General features: G+C 34.8%; 1 protein-coding gene across 2 annotated transcripts in view; it reads left to right on the forward strand.

Moving 5' to 3' along the window:
* LOC134680402 (uncharacterized) overlaps positions 1 to 20,107 on the forward strand; it is a 227,523-nt gene that overhangs the window by 63,528 nt on the left and 143,888 nt on the right. The window contains exon 1 of one of the 2 annotated variants that reach the window (XM_063539534.1): positions 1,915 to 2,085. The exons of the other annotated variant lie outside the window; for it this stretch is intronic. The gene's annotated coding sequence lies outside the window, so the exon portion shown is untranslated. Of the gene's footprint in view, positions 1 to 1,914; positions 2,086 to 20,107 lie in introns of those variants that run through there. 2 annotated transcript variants of the gene reach the window in all.

Genomic DNA, 20,107 nt, shown 5'->3' on the forward strand with positions numbered 1-20,107 from the left:
CGACTTTATACAGGCGTCTTTAACTATGAACTGTAACGCTGCAATACGTCCTTCTGGAGTCACGCTCCGACATATAGAAAAGTTCCATAGAATGACACTTTGTATAAAAAAATAAAAAATACAGAGATTAAAGAGTGACTTTCGAATTTATAGAATTATTAACAATCATTCCAAGATGACACTTGATTACAGATGATACAGATACAGTAAGTAGTTCGCTAATAGAGAAAACTACCGAACTACTAACTGACATAATGCTCATTTGGAATGTTCCTACGCAAATGTCTGACACATTTGCTTAATTTGATTTAAATTGATGTACTTTCTCCGTCTTGGTGACGACTTGATGTGATCGCGATCTAATTTATCGAAAATAAGTCTACTACTGTGACGGATGTAGTGCATAATTATTTTCCATCGTATTTTCTCGGAAACGTTCGAATTTGTCATGCTACTTCAGTCAACCTCAGTACTTTTTGTACCGAGACTGAGTGAAATATCAAGACACGTCCATAAGTCTCATAAGAAAATAATTATGCACTATATCTGTATGGTGTTAATTACCTAAGCAGTAAATCCCTACTAATAATTATATATGTGATAGTGACTCTGTCTATCTGTTACCTCTTCACGTTAAAACCGCTGAACGATTTAGATGAAATTTAGTACGAGGATAGTACTAAGCTAGTCCTAAATACTTTGTTCATTCTTCCAAATCTTCATTTATTTCTGTTAATAATTTCATTAAAATATTGAAGAATCATGACGTCACGTTATTAAAAATATTAAGTAACGCTAGTTTACTACATTTACTAATTATTACTATGACATTTATTTATTTATTTACCTAAACTTAAAAAAAATACAACACACAAAAATAAATACATATATCATTATGCATACCTAACGATATTTTATATCAGTTCCCATATCATTAATTTCATTTAATTGCATCAAACTGTTTGAGGAAAACCGCCTCAACATCTTAGATGCAAAACGCCAACAACGTAAAGAGAGACCGAAGCCCTCTTACGCGTATACATACAACGCGTCTGGCCAACTCTATTGTAACACCTGCAGAAGAGTCTTTAAGACCAAGTTCGGCCTGGCCAGCCACATTCGGGCCCATAACAGGCGTAATTTTTTTTTTGAGGTCGCCGTCATCGAAATCGATGAGGAGGACTTATATAGTCATACTGCAATCTCTACTGCAGTACCTACTTAATGTCCATAGTTATTCACAAATTTAGCAAAAGTCTGTTAAAATGTATCTCTTATCTACCACATTTACACTAATGTCTAAATGATAGACATAAACATATATGATTAACAAAGCCATTGTAGATTTGTTTGCTGTTTATAAAAATAAACAACGCTCTATGCATAAAATTGCCGGCGCGATTCGGAAAGTAAATTAGAGATTAACTAGATACGATATAGTAAAGATATGCGACGTCCCACGGATAAAGGTACCTTATGGCGGTTGGCGCTTACGATTATTAACGTCGCTCCAATATTATTGCGGCGCTATGCGACGTAAGCGCCAGCTGCCGTAAGGTATCCTTTGTCATGGAACGTCACATAACTATACTATTTCATATCTAGTGAATCTCTAATTAATTTCCCGAATCGCGGCGCCAACCGCCATAAGGTACCTTTTGCCGTGGAACGTCACATATCTTTACTATTTCATATCTAGTGCATCTTTTTATTCATTTCCCGTATCGACCCGTGCGTGAGAAAGTTATGTTATGAAAATAAAGATGTTATTGCTACTTTACATATTTGACTCTGATATCAAAAAAGTCAGCTAAAAACTGCAACTGCACAATTTTATCATTCAACTCCCAAAATTGCCACCAGCATCTGTCAAGCCGCACCGCGGCCGCGGTGGTGGGAGCGCAGTCTTTCGCCGTCGCTCGACCGCGCCCGCCGCGCCGTTCGAAATTCAAATTTCGAACCTCGAATCCGTGACCCATTTTGAAGTGTGTTATTTTTTTTAATTTGCGAAAAAGGAATTGTGTTGTGTGCCAGTGACGTTGCCAAGTGCTTGTTACGTTCGGATTTCCCATCAGTTTTTCGCAAGTGAGTTTTTGAATTTTTTTTCAGGAATCGGGTCTTCATGCGTGTGTGCGGAAAAGTGTATGCATGTGAAATTGCGGTAACAATTAGATGCAAATTAGTGCTAATTGTAATTGGTATGAATGGTGAATAAATAATTAGATTATAGTTTAAGTTCTTGCTTGACGCGCGTTGAGGTCTTTTGTATGTAGAGTTGTTGACTCTACATTCTACTCTACTTTTATTGCTAACTTTAATATTGTATGCAAGTACGTTATCAAAATTCGGGGCATAATCTTTGGTAGAAACTAAAAATCATTAAAAAATATTTGTTGAACGATATTGACAATTATTAATATTATGATAGTTATTAATATTTAGGTACATTAATAAATAAAATAATCAATAAAATTAAGCTAAGCTCACAACGAAACTTACAACTTTATTTAAGCCAAATATTTTATCCATGTATTTTTAATGATTTTGAAATAAAAATAAATCAGTATTTTTTTTGTTAAAAATAAATAATAATTCGTTAAATGAATAGGTCCTCATTTTGAGTGGTTTAAAAACGAACCACAACTTGTCCCGAAAAAATTAGGGTACCTACTTATTTAATTTTCCGTTGCGTTACGAAATACTATACTATTTCGTAACTCAGTGGACGATTTTTTAAGACATATGGTGGTTTTTACTGTACATAATATAACTCTATCTTTCCACCAAATAGTATCAAAATCTGAAAAAAAAAAATAACAACAAAATACAAATCAGTCTACAAATGCAACAGCCGCATCTATACGAAAGAAGAAACGGCGTAAGTGCCCATAGACTTTGTAGATATTTGTTACTTTTCATACGGTTTAGATTTGACAGCCGTTTATGAATATAATAAACACCCTAAAATAAATTAATATAATGGCGTGTCAAATAAATTTGAACGCTAAGTACTTAAAAATAAAGATCCTTTTTGCTTATCGACTTCATCGATTTTTGCGACGTCTTGGAGCGATCGAAAACTTAGCGTTTCTCTCTGCGCTCGCGCTTATGTAACTCGGTTTGTTCATTAGGGGGCAATTATTCAGACATCTACGCGAGAATCAACGTACGAATGTTATGTTATGTTAGTAGTACAAATTAGAAAAAGCCTAAAGCAGGCCACTGACGGGCCTTCCAAATGGATGCCGTTGCAATGGATTCATCCAAATGGACGGCATCCTAATATTAAACATTGTACGTTTTTGACATTCACGGACCGATTTTGGATTGCAGCCACGTTATTTGGACTGTTGGAAGGCTCGTCAGTGGCCACCTTTAGTGACCATTTTATTCAAATTTATACTACACTTTTTTATTTGTAAATTTTCATGTTATTTCAACTCAATGATCACTCTTTGGATCCAAATGCAAAAAAGTATTCCAAGATTTTTCCCATTCCGTTACTATTCTCCATAGATTTTGTATGGCGGTAACGGAATATAAGGAACGAAAAGTATATGGAAATTTTGTGGCGGTCCACAACTGTGCATTTCTCCAAAGACTTCGTTATTTTTGGACCTATACGACTTTCAAGAAAACACCGTACCCATCTTAAAGGCTGGCAACGCAATGTAATGTAGCCCATCTAATATTGCAGGTGTAGGTGTCCATGAGCAACAGTAATTTTAATAACAAAACTTACGTGAGACACAGACATATTAAATATATGACCCGTGAGTGACCCGTTCTTAATATATTTAATAGCAACGGTAATTAATAACAATCAGGAAATTCGTCTACTCGTTTGCCTCCTACGTCATAAAAGAAAAGTATTTCCCTACACGCTCTGGGGTTACTGTTATAGTAATTGGCCACTCTTAACAATAAGACTTCTTTTGGCTTGTTTCTTTCTGATTTCTTAAAAGAAGCCAATTACTATGTAGTGGCCAACAACCACCTATAGCGGCCACCCTATTTCACAGTCACATTCCATGTAAAAACAAGTGCGAGTCGAACTCGCGCACGAAGGGTTCCGTACCATAATGCAAAAAAAATCAAAAAAAGCAAAAAAAAAAAAACGGTCACCCATCCAAGTACTCCCGACGTTGCTTAACTTTGGTCAAAAATCACGTTTGTTGTATGGGAGCCCCATTGAAATCTTTATTTTATTCTGTTTTTAGTATTTGTTGTTATAGCGGCAACAGAAATACATCATCTGTGAAAATTTCAACTGTCTAGCTATTACGGTTCGTGAGATACAGCCTGGTGACAGACAGACGGACGGACGGACGGACGGACGGACGGACGGACAGCGAAGTCTTAGTAATAGGGTCCCGTTTTACCCTTTGGGTACGGAACCCTAAAAAACGTAATATAATTGAACGTAATGAAAACTGTCCAATCGTAACAACGTATTTGCCTGTGCAGTGCCATGATATCGTAAATATTGTAATGACCGTACATTATTGATGATTTAGGATAATTTATGCGATGATATAATACGGTTTCGTAATGAGTCGGCTATTTGTCTTGATGTGTTGACTAAAATGTGTGTTGTTTACTAAAATACATACTCGTATTGTAGATAAATAATATGCTACTAATTTATCTCAATAGTATTTATTTTTAAATGTTTCAATTGAAACTCATCAAGTGTCAGGTGGTTCCAACCGGCACGTATGGAGGTCCAAGGGGGAGGCCTATGTTCAGCAGTGGACGTCTTATGGCTGAGATGATGATGATGATGATGATCAAGTGTCAGGTGCCACTAAAGGACGTTCAGGCTTTACTAAAGAAATATAAGTAAGATTAATAGTGTACTAACTGCATATACAGGGTAGCTAAAAAATAACTGCATTCCCGTTGCTAGGGAGATTTTGGGATTATACTGAAAAACTTTTACTATGGGACCACCCCGATCGCGAAAAAAAAATTTGCCTGTTTCATTTTGGCTGGTCTATTTTCTATAGGAAGGTAAATTTTTTTTTCGCGACTTTGGGGTTAGTCCCATAGTAAAAGTTGCTCAGTTTAATGCCAAAACCTGTCTGGCAACGGGAATGCAGTATTTTTTTAGCCACCGTGTATAAGTTTCTTTACTTAATAATAATCAATCGTATGGCGTCCCATATTATGGTAAAACGTATTATTAACCACGCGTGTGCCACGATTTTTTTTTAATAGTTTCTTCGTATGCGAGTCCGTTTTCCGGCATCCGAACGCTTAATAAGAAACTAAATGCTGATCAACCCTAAGATTATTACAAATAATTTATAGAACAAGACCGAAGTGATCCCATAGTGTTCCGTAAACAAAGTTTTGTACGGAACACTAAAAACTTGCCAAAACTGGGTTTTACCTATGTAACCTTACATATTTCTCGATGGCTTTACATAACTAATGACACTAACTTGCTAATATATTGCAAATATCTACCAAAAACCCAAAACATACAGCTCATCTTACATTCAGTAGCGCACGACGACAGTCCCACACACGCCCTGTCACATTTCATCACCGCTTTTATGTCAAAAATTAACATAAACGTATTAATATACACTCAAAAATCAACCTTCATATGTTGCATAAAGGTTAAAAGTTGTATGACATGGAAGAACAAATATATTCACGTCACTCTAAAATCAAACGTAATATGTTGAGTTAAAGTTCGAAGTTGAGTAGCAATAGGTATGAAAGAAAACTAATGGTCCAGTTAGGGTTATAACAATGTTAGGTAGACAATAAGAGTCGATCATGTGTGAAATGTCGCTTTTCAATTGAAAGGATATTCGAAAATAGTTTGGTATTTGAATGGCTGTAATGGTAGTAATGGTTGCGTTTATATGTATAGTGTAGGTCCAACTGACCCGTAGATAAAAATTTCTTATGTTCGTTAGATGTCAAATTATAGTTAACCATAAGAGATATAATAAGGTGGAGTATAATAAATTAAATACATCCCTCATCTATGTACAATACATCTCCATATTTTCATTCATAACGTTCGAACCCTTTGCAGCGCTCGTGGTCAAAGAAGACTGAGGAAGAATTCACCTTTATTAAAATTACAGTGAGAAAAAGTACTCAAGTAAAAAATTAAATAAAATAAAAAAATTACAAATACTATCGTGGTAACCGAAGACAATATTATATACTTACAAAGTTACAAAACGAAACGGTTACATTGTTAGTTAATCAGTACTATAAATGAATTTAAATATAGTTAAACATACTTCTTTCAAATTCACAGAACATTATTCTTAATACACCGTGTTCACTTCCGAATTTATCCAAAGGCTATCGGAAGTGAGCAATCGCGGCTGTATCTTTTCATTCATTATCTTTTTTCCGATTTGCTAGTTCCTGCAGCACCAATAACACCGTACAAAGAAAATTGTGTCTTACAGCTTCAGTTTAAAGTCGGTTTTGTGTTGTTTTTAACAGACATCCGCCGATTTCAGGCAATTTTGTGAATAGTTCAGAGAAGGCACGTGCGTGTTTTGTTATTGGTTATTGGTAGTTTTTTTACTGTTATGCAATAATTACTTATAGGTAAGTAATTTGATAGTACTCGTAGTTTACTTGCGTCATATTTGCATGATTTAGACAAATTATACTGCATGCATTATTATTTGCGTTATTTGACACATTGTGACTGACGTATATAGAGATGTAACTAACCCAAATCGATTGTCACAGCAAGCGATTACGATTGGATGGCACGTAGACTGAGGTATCGAATTGTGACGTATAATGCATTTTTATTTGTTATTTAAATAAAGCTAGAATTATATGGTTTTCCCGCAAGGTAAATAATGCATTTAATACACCGACCGAGTAGGTCGCACCCATCGTCAAAATCTAAACTAACTGGGGATCTATTTTAAAGTTTATTTATGTTATTTCTGTGTCAAATTTGTTGTCTGTTAGGTGACGATAAATATATCCATATTTACAGTTAATTATCCACCTTTTCCTTACTTTTATTAAAAGAAAAATGAAAAATTCATATCGATTTACTTAGACAACTACCGATTCATAACGGTGGTGTCCGGCCAACCCTAAAATTAAAAAAAAAAGACGTAGAACGTAAACGTTCGCAGTGCAGTTGTTTTCCTTTGTGATTTCGATGTGCAAGACATTTTACGTTGTATTGCTGTTGTGAGTGACAGATGTCAAATAACGCAAATAATAATGCATACAGTATAAGATACCTATAAACACGTTCAATGAAATTATTTAAAATGGGTCACTCTAATAAGTGTAGACGACTAAAATTTTGTGTAATTTTAAAAAGTTCGGTCTCGGCTTGTGACAATTTATATCAAGGTTCGTTATAATAAATAACAAAAATATAGAAAATCATGTGAGTGAGATTTTATTACCTAGGTTTAAGATTATTTATATAACGTAAACACATAATCATGTTAATACATATTAATATGTCTAGTAGGTATATTCAAGTAATATGTATTGATATAACTGTTATAAAAAGTAAGCGTGCAGGTATATAATTATCAAATTTCGCTGTTTTCATGCAACATTAATTACGAATACTTAATTTCCGTTTGATTACAAGCAACATTTGAGTTACGTTACAAGTACCATCGCCCACACTGTTATCTGTTCATCGGTGGACCTTATGCTTTTTGTATTTAGGTCCGCCGATGTACAGTTATGAGTGTTGCTGTTTGTACATAACTTCTTTTTGTAAGTAGCTAAATAAAAATGATGAAATATATTGTAAACCTCGCACATTTTTTTTTAAATCGGTAATCATATTTGAGATTGTTACATTTCAAATAATTTTAGCATTGTTTTATAATAGGCATATACATTCGATTCGACTTTAGATACTTAAACCTACTCAAAAATGTCACAAAAAACAATTCAAGCGTATCCGGATCGGAGATTTATCACTAATATTAATGACCTCGTACATATATATCTTGTATATAATTTATATCGTAATGTGACGTTTATAAAAGTCAATTAGGATCAAGATAGAACTGTCAAATCCGTGCCATATCTCACCGAACCCATAAGATGAGAATGATATCATCGACGGTCAGGTTGAATGTTTTAATTTATGTTTATTAGTTATATCATCGGCAGTGATTTTGTAGCATATTTTTAATAATAGCTAATTAAGTTAGGACAAGGTCGGATATCGGAATTGGATATTTATTTTTAATATATGACAGGCAATTTCGAATAAAAAATTAGATTTATTTTTCTATAGCTTAGTTTGTTTGCCCATTTAAATTACGTTAAATACCAAAAGTGTAATAATAAGTGAAAGTTTTAAATTAAAATAAAACAATTTTTATAATATAAGTAGATATTGATAAATTAACATGCTAAAATTAGATAGTTGTTTTTTTTGTTGAAATAATTATATTAATCTAGATATATTTAAAGCGGTCTTCATTATTTGTTTCAGCCTTCTTGCTATTTTAATAATGAATACTTTATTAAATTATTAATGCATGTTTGCATTCATGTACTCGATTTTAATAACTACTTCGTTAGCTTTATTACTTACGTAACAGTCTAGAAATATAAAGTGCTATATGGACGGAAATATAGTCCATAAACACGTTTGTATATTGTCAACATATTAACAGCAAAACCAGTTATATTCGTGGTCTTACATAACTTTGATTGACTTAATTCAAATAGGTAGTTTCGAAATGTCGTTTGTACAGCCTAATGGACTAGTTGATTAATAAAAAGAAATTTAAAAGATTTCATATTGTTCCAACCGGGGAAGTTTTGTACATAATTAACAGGTTTTTTGTGTATTTAATAGTGTTTTCGACTGATTTATTGTGGCGTGATATATTTTTGCGAAATCGTAGCATTTGCATCTGTTTTCCATTATGAAAATATTAACTTAAAGTCTTGAAAAAAAAATTCTCCAATTCGTAAAAAGACAGAAAGGAGTAGACTTTGAAAATAATATATATATATAGTGTTAGTTAAATCTAGACACTGGGATTTTTTTGTGTTCTGTAATTATTTCTTGTAAGTATTTATTTTTGGTCATATGTTACGTTTTTTTACAATACGAATATAAAAATAAATATGAAATAAAAATACACACAAAAGCGACAAGAAATGTTTTCTTACTTTAATTTTATTTTCCCATTAAGCATTTATTATTTTGATCGATTCGTAAAATAATTTTAATTTAAGTACCTAGATTCAACCCGTTTTGTTAAAAGGCCAAATCTAAGCATATACACCAACTTAATTATATATCCAATTTTCAAATAGGATGTTTTGCTAAAGCTAAAAACTCATACCAACATTAAGCCAAAAAACTACTTATTCAAGTATTCTCCTTTGACATAAATATTTAGGCAAATATCCGTGGACAAGCCCAAGTTATGCGAGAGAAATCGACAATAATTGGCACCTCTCAATGTCAAGTTGTCAACCATTCAATAACCTTTTAATTGAACAAGTGAATGGCTGAGGTCTCTGCATTGTTGGACCTTACACGCCAATTCGACACTCGGCCCTATTCGAACTTTAGGTACGTCAAATATTACGACTAGATACGATATGGATTATATATCAGTGTCAAATGTGACGTTTCTTCAAACAAAATCTAGTCGTAATATTTGATGTATCTTAAAGTTCGAATAGGGCCGTATGACATCAGAATGACATCTGAATGATGTCATTTAGTTATCGTGCATTTCGCTCGTACCTCCTTACCTGTCCATATGCGTGCTAGACGCATGATAACTAAATAACATGACTCAAATATCATTATGAAGTATGTGTACGTTCGAATTGGCCTGTTAGCTTCTGTTGGATACTTATATAAATAATTATAGTATGCATTTGCGGTTTCGTATGACGGAAGTATATGCTTTTTGCCTACGCAAACTTTTATTTGCCTACGCTAATGTTAATGTTAATTATCTTTTTTTGTTATACTAGGATAAAGAGCTTCCAGTAATTTAAAGGTGGTCACTAACGAGCCTTCCAACAGTTCAAATAGCGTGGCTGCAATCCAAAATCGGTCCGTGAATGTCAAAAAAGTACAATGTTTAATTTTAGGATGCCGTCCATTTGGTTGAATCCATTGTCACGGCATCCATTTGGAAGGCTCGTCAGTGGCCTGCTTAAAGTGCCTGGTTTCACGGCCCATTCTACCTTGGGTATCTAACAAGCTGTAAATAAATAAGTTTTCCGAAGTATTCTCGCTTGTTCACAACGCTTTACGTGTCCCTTCCTCACAGAAGCACCACTGTAAATATCTAATTACTAATATTTTCTATTTATAGTTTATTGTTAAACTTAGTTTTTAATTTTAGTTTGTATTTTCTATTTTAAGGCTTTTTATTGTTTAATAAATCTTAAATTTATTACTAATATGTGGTTGTTCAGAACCTCCGGACCAAGCTGTACTAGTAGACACATGCCCAAAATGCCACATGCGTGCAGCATTTTGTGACAAGCACTCAACAGTTTGAACAGTTAACAACGATCTTACCAATAATTTCGTCCCTAACCACTATAACTACGACATCTAATCACATACAGTTATTTGGATTCTGGGGGTCACGATATACTAGACGAGCTCATAATATGTGATTATATTGGATCATTCCACTTGATTGGCTGCGAGAGGTCATTCTAGATTACAAATTAACAAGGTCGCATTCTAACATATTTTGTTGATTGGTATCGTAGCCGAGGAAAATATATTGAGAACTCAATCGGTTTTAATTAGAAACATGATGCAAGGTTTTTACGTACTTACCAACATTTGACCGGCCTGCAGTAGAACTTATGTCATTGCGATAAAGTTTATAATTGCAACACTAGAGCAACACTTAACTTATAGGGTATTTGACTACTAGTCAAATCGGTTTCTTATTTCGAACTGTCAATACGATTATGCTATTATGGAATATACATATATGAAACACTAGCATGTGACGTCACAATCAAATTACCTACTCTTTATAGTTTTATACGGGTTTTAAAATAGAAATTGTGTCTAAAAATAGCTGCTGTCTATGTATCTATGTTAATCTTCTGGTGCTTTATTTCATGGATGGTGTAAAATAATTTATTTTAAATACAGTTTAATATCCTATTACTGCAGTGTTTTGTCATGGGAAAATTCTCAAAATAAAAAGCATTTTACACAAAATGCATTATAACCGGTTTATTAAATTACTCCCAAATGAAAGGGCAAGAAGCGTGAAAGCGGATACGCCTAACTTTCACGGGAAAATTATTATTTTAACCATTATTTAGGCTAATAGCTGTTTTATCCTTTCTTAATGGTCGGGTATCGATATGAATCTCTATAGATCATGATGTGATTATGATTTTATCGAATTTCGAAGTTGAATAACGAGCAGCAATAAACGAGGTAGCCCCTTATCGAAATGAGATATGTAACAGATATCCAGTAGGTCGTTTTTCAAGTTTTTAATAATGGCATTTTAACCTCGTAAGTATGCGGGAACATATTTATACAAGTACAAATTATATTCGAGTTATGAACTCTTATAGAAATAAAAGAAAGTTCCAAATTCAAAAGGGCAAAAATTTGCTTGGGTCTTACGAGGTTAAACTTCAGAATAGGCTCTTAGGCCGATACAAATGATATAATTTCATTGTTTTTACCTTAAATTCGTTTCAGCTGTGTACAAAACGCGAGAGTTTAAAGTGTTATATTTCAGAATAGGCTGTCTGTTAAACCACGGATTTTGTAATGTGGTCTATCTAATTTTGCTATTTGGAAATCGTTTAGGTTTTTAAGATAATAATTACATTTCTTCCTTTGTCAGGATATTTATTTCTACTCAGTCCGATTATGCCATTAAAAAGATAGTAAGAATCATTCAATTAAATTACCTCTTCAAATACCTACAAAAAAAAAGTCTTACAAAACTAACGAATGCGGACTTAATATCGAAATCACAAGAAACTTAATACTAGCAGAATATCATAGAACAAAGTCACTATATCAACTAAACCTAACGAAAATAGACCTTAATATCAAAACCACAAGGTTTGTAACGGCAGTAAAGTTATCGCTGTCGCCTTTCGTCGCGTGTCTGCGCGCATGTCGCAAGGCGCGTGCGCAAGCCATCGGTTTTTGCGCAGGGTAGTTCCAAACGCTTACTGAACTATGCCTTCTGTAGAAAGAAATTCGAGTCTTTACTGGAAGACTCAATTTTTGTAATAAATTCAATATGCGTTGTCATTGCATATAGTAATATACAAACAAAAATAAAGCAAGGTAAATGTGTGGAAGAGCGCCGTGTAAAATTTTTGGTTGAGAAAACCGTTAAAGTGACATTCCATTTCCAACTGCAGCTGCAATACTGTTCATTTTCTATGGAAATTGACAATGACAGCGACGCGTTTCCATAGTAAAATGAACAGTATTGCAGCTGCGGTTGGAAATGGAATGTCACTCTTATAGGGCAAATCTTGTATGTGTATTAAGGATGAAGCTCACGCTAGAACGGGCCGGAGCCGGGCCAGGCCGCGTAGCCAAGATGCCGATCGCTTACGCTCCGTAGCGATCGAAACGCAACTGTCACTGTCGCACTAATATGGAAGAGTGATAGAGAGACATAATGGTTTTCGTTGTCGAAGCGGTAGCGATTGTAACCTTGGCTAGGCCAGCTGAGCTTCCGGCTCTTCGTTTCCTATGGAAAGTACCACGTGATCACCGATCAGCCGTCATTGAAAATGACATGTCCGATGCCTCGGCCCGGGCACGGCCCGATCTAGCGTGAGTTATCTTTTATGTACCTACTCGCTGTCAGAAATAAGTGGAGTAGGAAGGTATGTGTATATATTTTTTAATTAAATTCGTCACGACTCAAAAGCTCATGAAGTGTTCTCATGTTTATTTAAGTTATTTTAAGACTCGATAAGATTCGAGTATTTACTCACACCAGCTACACTGGCTTTGACGAACGAATTGCTAGCACTCTGTACGTAATGCTATAAATACTTATACACGTTCAGAAAGTAGTAAAGATGTATGTGTTTCGTTGGCGCTTACTTCGTTTTCGAACTGGTTGTTGCAGCCTTTGCATTCATCACTCGTAATGAGACAGCTTTAAGGATATTTGAATTATTGATCTAGTGCTTGCACAATTGGGTAGGTAAAGTTTTTTCAAGATAGGCAAATTATATTTTTTCCCGATAGTATTCATTATAGCGATCACGGAAATGCAGCTCTTTTATTTTTATATCATTTTATTGATTAAATATAATTTTTTAAATGATCGATATGACGTTTGTGAGGTGAAATGGCAGACTCGAGTAATTAATTCCTTGGCGCGTAGTAAATGGGACGAGATAGAAAAAAAATCGATGTCAACTGTCAGTGTCACTTAGCTCTCATTCCCGAAAAATAACGGACAAGCCTCATGTTACCTTGCGAATTGCTATTAATGTTATCATTGAGATTTTCGGCGACCTCAGCACGACCCACGGACTTCTGATTCCCCACGACATCTGCGCGTATTTGGACAAAGATTGAATTTACTTTCGATAACTTGGCACTGCATAAATTATTGGACAACGTTTTCTTCCCCACCCCTACACGACGGCCCCTACGCTGACCCTTGGACAGAGTTTTGCAAGAAAAATAAGCGAGTTCATACGAGATTGCGAGCAGATTCTACAAATTTGAAATTATGATCATAACAGTGATAAGCACAATGCCGTTGAATTAGAGGAGCAATGGCCGTACAGGAGTACGTATCCGTGAAATACATAGGTACAGAAAACTTTCTTCACTTGTGTTTTGATTTTTATTATTAAATTGCCATGAGCTGTTAAGTTCGTAAACAAGAAATCGGTCTAATTTTTTCTAACAATTTCAACCATCTGTTAGTTTAGTGTGGTTATCCTCATTTTATGAATGTTGTTCTTATTTTCAGGTGGATGTAAACATTCATTGGCGGTATTATACTGATGGCTAATTAGAACCATTGAGCCATGACATACTTCCTTGCAGTGTTATTCGGCTAAGCCTCGAGCATCCTGTGAATCTGAAGGATATAATTATTTCCATAAAAAAGAGCAATCGAATTAGGACCAAGATATCCCGAGAATCTAAAGACATTTTATAAAAAATGCAATAAAATGAAAATGGGAGACTCTCTTATTTTAACAATGTTACAAGATCATGACAATGTTATGGTCTATACTTATTAAAATTTTAAAACCAACATGTCTTTATCTTTGACTTGAAAATGTACAAATGATTTGGGTTAAGTTTTATGAAATGCAACTTATGCTAAAAATCTATTATTATTATATGTCAAATTATCGTGAACTCGATGTTGCTTAAGGCGTATCCAAATTAGTCAATTTTTCGCCAATCTGATTAAATTGCCCGATCGAATCGGGACGTACGGACGCAAACGCCAATTTGGCTCGCCGAATTCAACCGCCGATAATGACCAATAAAATGAGGTGCGGACACAAGAACACCAATTTGTGAGGCTAGTATTTTCGTTATGGGGCATTTTTTCAATTTAAATGGGTCTAATATCACCATAAATCTAAAATTGGAGATTGACGCCAATTTCATTTCTGATCAAATCGACCGATTTGATCAGTCCCGTCTGGATACCGCTTTAGCACCGCGAAAGGGCGCTGCGCGGTGCGCGCGGATTGACGCATGCGCGTACCGTATGCTTTGTATCTATGGTAATATAATTTTAAAAAATATGCAAATAAAAGGCGGCAAAGTTTATTCGTTGTGCAATACTCAATAAGTTACCGCTTGTTATTTTAATACTCGTAATAAACAAAATGAGTTCAAGTGACGAAAACGACCTGGAATAGACGGCATGCAATAGACCGCCTCATTTTAAAGCAGAAGCAAACTTAATAATGAATAACTAGCTTCCTGCTAAGTCCTGGGACAAATACAACAGGACTTACGACATGCTCATGCTGTGGAAGGACACAAGAAGGACAGCCAAAACGCAAGAAACACCTACTCTGAAAGTGGTTTTTAGCGTATTTCTGTGACCAAGTGAAAACTAAAAAGTCATTTACATTTAGTATAAACTAAGAATATGCGTTGTTTTTTTAATTGTATTCGCGTCACTTTACCCGTATTAAATACGCTTTACTAATTTGTTTTATTTCCTCACATAATTTGAGAATAGTGCTTACTATGTATACCTCAATGGAAGCAAAAATGTAGTATTTTTGCGAGTTGATACACTTGCTACTTGTGTATAGTGGCAAATGTATTAAACCCGCAATCAACACTAATCAATATGTAAACAGGCCCCAACGTGAAGCACATTTACCCTACAGACATACTTATCCATATTGACCATAATACTGTTGTAATGTTAATGCTTAAGGATAATAATTTGTGGATTTTAAAATAAAACGAAACGAAATTTACTGGATTTATATTATATTATTTTGGATTTATATTATAAGTTTTCTAAAGTACAGTCGCCATCAGATATATTGGTGCAGCTAGGGTGCTCATAAATATCTGAACACGCCTCTATTATCAGGGCGTGCGTGTTCAGATATTGTGAACACCTTGCCGAGCCCATATATAATAGCCAATAACGACCTAGTTATTAACACTATTACAATCTTAATCATTATGTATGTATAATACAACAATCACGTTTATATAGTCCTCACAAACGTATAAGTTACCATTTTGGCCAATATATCTTCAAAGCTTGGCACCGAATCGCTGTTAAAGACTTTGGTGTGCTCAAATACGCTGAATTTGGAAAGTAACGTCTGTACTTCCTACAAGACGGTACGACGCACTTTGAGTTCATCTCTGTAATATTCTATTTCCATTCGAACGTTTCCGGGATCGTCTCCATCTAATGTGTTGATACTGAGATCCAAAATGACTCGTGTAGCAGTCCAAGAGTCGTGGTGGAGGTGTTAATGAAAATGTTCTCCAAGAAGCAGTGCCAAGTAGTCGAAAGCAATCGTTATCATTATCAAAATATCCGTGTTGATCGTGCTAGGGACGTTAAAAATACTTATTCTAGAAATCACACCGACATCCAATTACAAGAAAACACAAATGTTTCGTCCGACCATTATTTTCCAATTATTTGCAAGTTATTTTCCAAGAATGACACTGACAGTTGACATCGATTTTTTTTCTATCTCGTCCCATTTACTTCGCGCCAAGGAATTAATTACTCGAGTCTGCCATTTCACCTCACAAACGTCATATCGATCATTTAAAAAATTATATTTAATCAATAAAATGATATAAAAATAAAAGAGCTGCATTTCCGTGATCGCTATAATGAATACTATCGGGAAAAAATATAATTTGCCTATCTTCAAAAAACTTTACCTACCCAATTGTTGGTAGGAGAAATACTGTTTAGGGCCTAGTTAGCGTACCTAATAGTGTATATCTATACTACAGTCGATGTCAGATAGTAAAACAGTGAATAAAAAAAAACTATTACCATAAAATTATTACGCAGTTGTAAAATAAAGTTGTTATAAGTACCTATTGTTCACAGTATAAAGAACAAAAACTGCAACGGTAGATAAAATGTATGTTTTTGATGTGGAAACTTCTTTAGCGGCGCTGTGCACTTTTTGTGATGGGGAAAAATTGTTAAACTCACGACAGGTCACGTGACCGTAAGATTTGTAAGACGGACACGTGACCTGATCGAAAAACTTACAATGTCATTGAGTTTTCACTTCTGCCGGCACTCCCGGAGTGGAACCCGTTGTTTTTTTCAACCATACGCTCTCTCTAGGCAATTTATGGGTACAAAAGAATACCTACTTAATTTACTTAATAACAATTCGTTTTCTATAAATCAAGAATACCGAACTTTAAATAGTCTACTAATCTGAAAATGTATTTTAACTTGTCCATATACCTATATAATTATCACAAAAGTAATAAAACTAGTGAAATCGGCTCCCTAAAACTATTAGAAAAGAAGGAACTATATTTCAAATGATAAATAAGTACATATCCTTTCTCTTATAATGATTAATCAAAAGATAATTAAAACGCCTACTGACGGCTACCTGTAGTGTCACACTGCATACAGACGTACAGTAGGTGCGTTGAAGCTTAGTTTTTTTTATTTTCATTAGAATAAAAGTGTAAATTACAGTTCCCAAGTGGAGAAAGACACTGGCCAAGTGCGAGTTTGACTCGCCCACGAAGGGTTCCGTACCATTACGGAAAATGCGGCAAAAATCACGTTTATTGTATAGGAGCCCGTACAGTCGCCTGCGTTCGCGGTGAACCACTTTTAGACTCTATTCCAGTATATTAAGGTTTAAAAGTGGAACACCGCGAACGCAGGCGATTGTATATTTATTTTATTCTGTTTTTAGCATTTGTTGTTATAGCGGCAACAGAAATACACCATCTGTGAAAAATTCAACTGTCTAGCTAACACGGTGCAAGAGATACAGCCTGGTGACAGACAGACGGACAGTGGAGTCTTAGTAATAAGGTCCCGTTTTTATCCTTAGGGTACGGAACGCTAAAAATCGGGAAGCCTTTGACTTGCGATCCAGTATGCTCTAAATTAGGCTGGAAAAAAAACTTACACGCCTACTGTGTAGCTGTAATCTTCTATACACCTGCATAATTCAATCTTCTTGCCTAGAAAGTAAGTGTAATGGCTACCTAAATAAATTGGATACGAAATTCATCTAGTTACCGTTCTCCGCGGGCTATTATGGCAAAATAATGTGTCGCAAACTTACTTTCTAAAAGGTAATAAATTAAATTTAAATAAGCTTAGTAAAATATTGCAATGTTTGTATTGGGCTTGAAATTTTTATATACCTCTCGTATCGAATGATAGTCCTTATGACAGATTTTTTTATAAACTGTCAGATAACTGGACTTAAAGTAATATTTTTTTAAGTAGATTTTGTAGTCTATTTTACTTTTCGTCTGAGACTAAGAAAACAAACCTTTCGCACCAGAAGCTTAGGTACTTATCTTATGTAGTACCTAGGTAATATTGTAGATTTATATTTAGATTTATCGACATTGTATAAAAATATTTTTCCATTTTTAAACAAGGTCGAAACACAACATCAATTACACAACATTAATAAGCTAGTTTATTCCTTTTTCATGACCGTAAAACGCATTTTTCTGTTGTTATAGCCTTGTCAATGGACTCTGCTTGATAAAAAATATCATTAGATACGCTCTCGTATCATATTTATAATCGAAAAACATGTCAATTTGTTTTTAACCTCGCGCTGTCTCAATGCAACTATTAAAAAAAAACAAAATAAGTAATCTAAATTGCAAATCTGCATTCCGTTGTTGTTGCCACGGTACCAATAGCAACATTTACTTAACAGTGATAGACCTTAATGTCATTGTTATAAGGTTTACGAAAGATCAGTTATTTTTATCGTCGCCACGGTAGTGATACGGTTCAATAAAAGATGTGACATTTGGAAACTTGTTTTTCCTTATTTCGGTATAACTTTATGACCTCTGTCGTCAGAATTGTATAATTATACAGAGCATAATATTATAAGAACTTGGTTTCAAGTTTATTTTTAGCCAAGCAAATTATAACATTGAGAATTATTCTTAATTTCGAGTATTATAGAGCGTACGAGTATATTTTCTATTTTTATGAAGTAGGTTTTTCGTCATTTATTTTATATCTTTAGGAATCTAGAAGTAATAAAATGGATAACAATAGTAATTTCGATTTCCCTTTTCATATTCCATAAAATTTTACTAGTAATAATTAAAGCTAGAACATATTTCCGTGCCTGTACTTATTAGTGCTTAACTTTCTAGTAATTCTAAAGGAGAAATTGACGCCTATTGCATAGTTCATTTGTCACATTTATGACAGGTGCCTATTATTTATACACTAGAACGTGTTAGTAAAATTGGGGTCAGGCTTTGTGTCTAGTGTCTAATTGACAGCTTGGTTTAGGATATCGAAAAGACAATAGTGTGGTGAAACTTCGGTAAGTCGAACCTTTGAACATTTATTACGTCAGATTTCATCGCATGTCCTAAAAATTCTTCCCGTGAGTTATGAAAACGTATGGAGTTTTCGTAACATAACGAAAAATTACACATTTTTATTAAAGCGGGATTTAGTGTTTATTCCACCCAGAATGAGAGTCTCTTCAAAGTTACTAAATAAAAATCTAACTTTGAAAGAAATGGGGTAACAAAATAAAAATCATCCCATCTTCGAGTAATATTGGCGACCAAATTCTTCGCGCCGACAGTCTAGATATTATTATGCTGACTATTACATGTACAGTCAGCCAAGAAAGTGGTCTACCACTTTTCGACTATCAATCAGATGATAAAGTCGAAAAGTGGTACACCACTTTCTTGGCTGACCGTACAGTCAGCTGCAGAGAGAGGTGACCCCCTCAATCTGCATAGAAATTGGTTTGCAGGTGGGGTCACCTCACTCTCAGCCAAGAAAGTGGTCTACCACTTTTCGACTTTATCATCTGATTGATAGTCGAAAAGTGGTAGACCACCGTACATATCCCGCAATAAAAATAAACATGTCTCATTTATAAAAAAAGCTAATATAAACATACACTTTGTAACGATCGCTATATAATGGCAGCTGTAAATAGCACCACAAGCGTAGACAAATGGCGTCTTTGTCCGTATGTGGGTCGTAGAAAGTAATCAACTTGGATTTTCTCTGGGAAATGATTGAACAACGCGAGATACAACGCGGGTGATCAACATTCCCTTTCATTTGTGGCTTTTCTTCGTGCCTAGCGGCCCCGGCCTATAAGTTTTGATCCAGCAGGCGTATTGTGGATGGCTTTATCTAGTTAGTTTAGGATATTCTTCATCACGTTGCCACTGCTATTTGAACCCGTGTTCCTATAATTCCTATTATAGTGGTCGCCGGAGACCAGCAGTCGCTCGTGAGTCACCGAGTCACCCGGGCAACCGGCGACTAACGGCTCGGCCACGACATTGAGCGACTTGCCACGGTGGCGTATCCAGCCAGTGTTTGTTGACTACAACAATGCAAAAAAAAAATCTAAA

The sequence above is a fragment of the Cydia fagiglandana genome, chromosome 3 (genome assembly GCF_963556715.1).
Source record: "Cydia fagiglandana chromosome 3, ilCydFagi1.1, whole genome shotgun sequence".
Taxonomy (NCBI): Eukaryota; Metazoa; Arthropoda; class Insecta; order Lepidoptera; family Tortricidae; genus Cydia; species Cydia fagiglandana.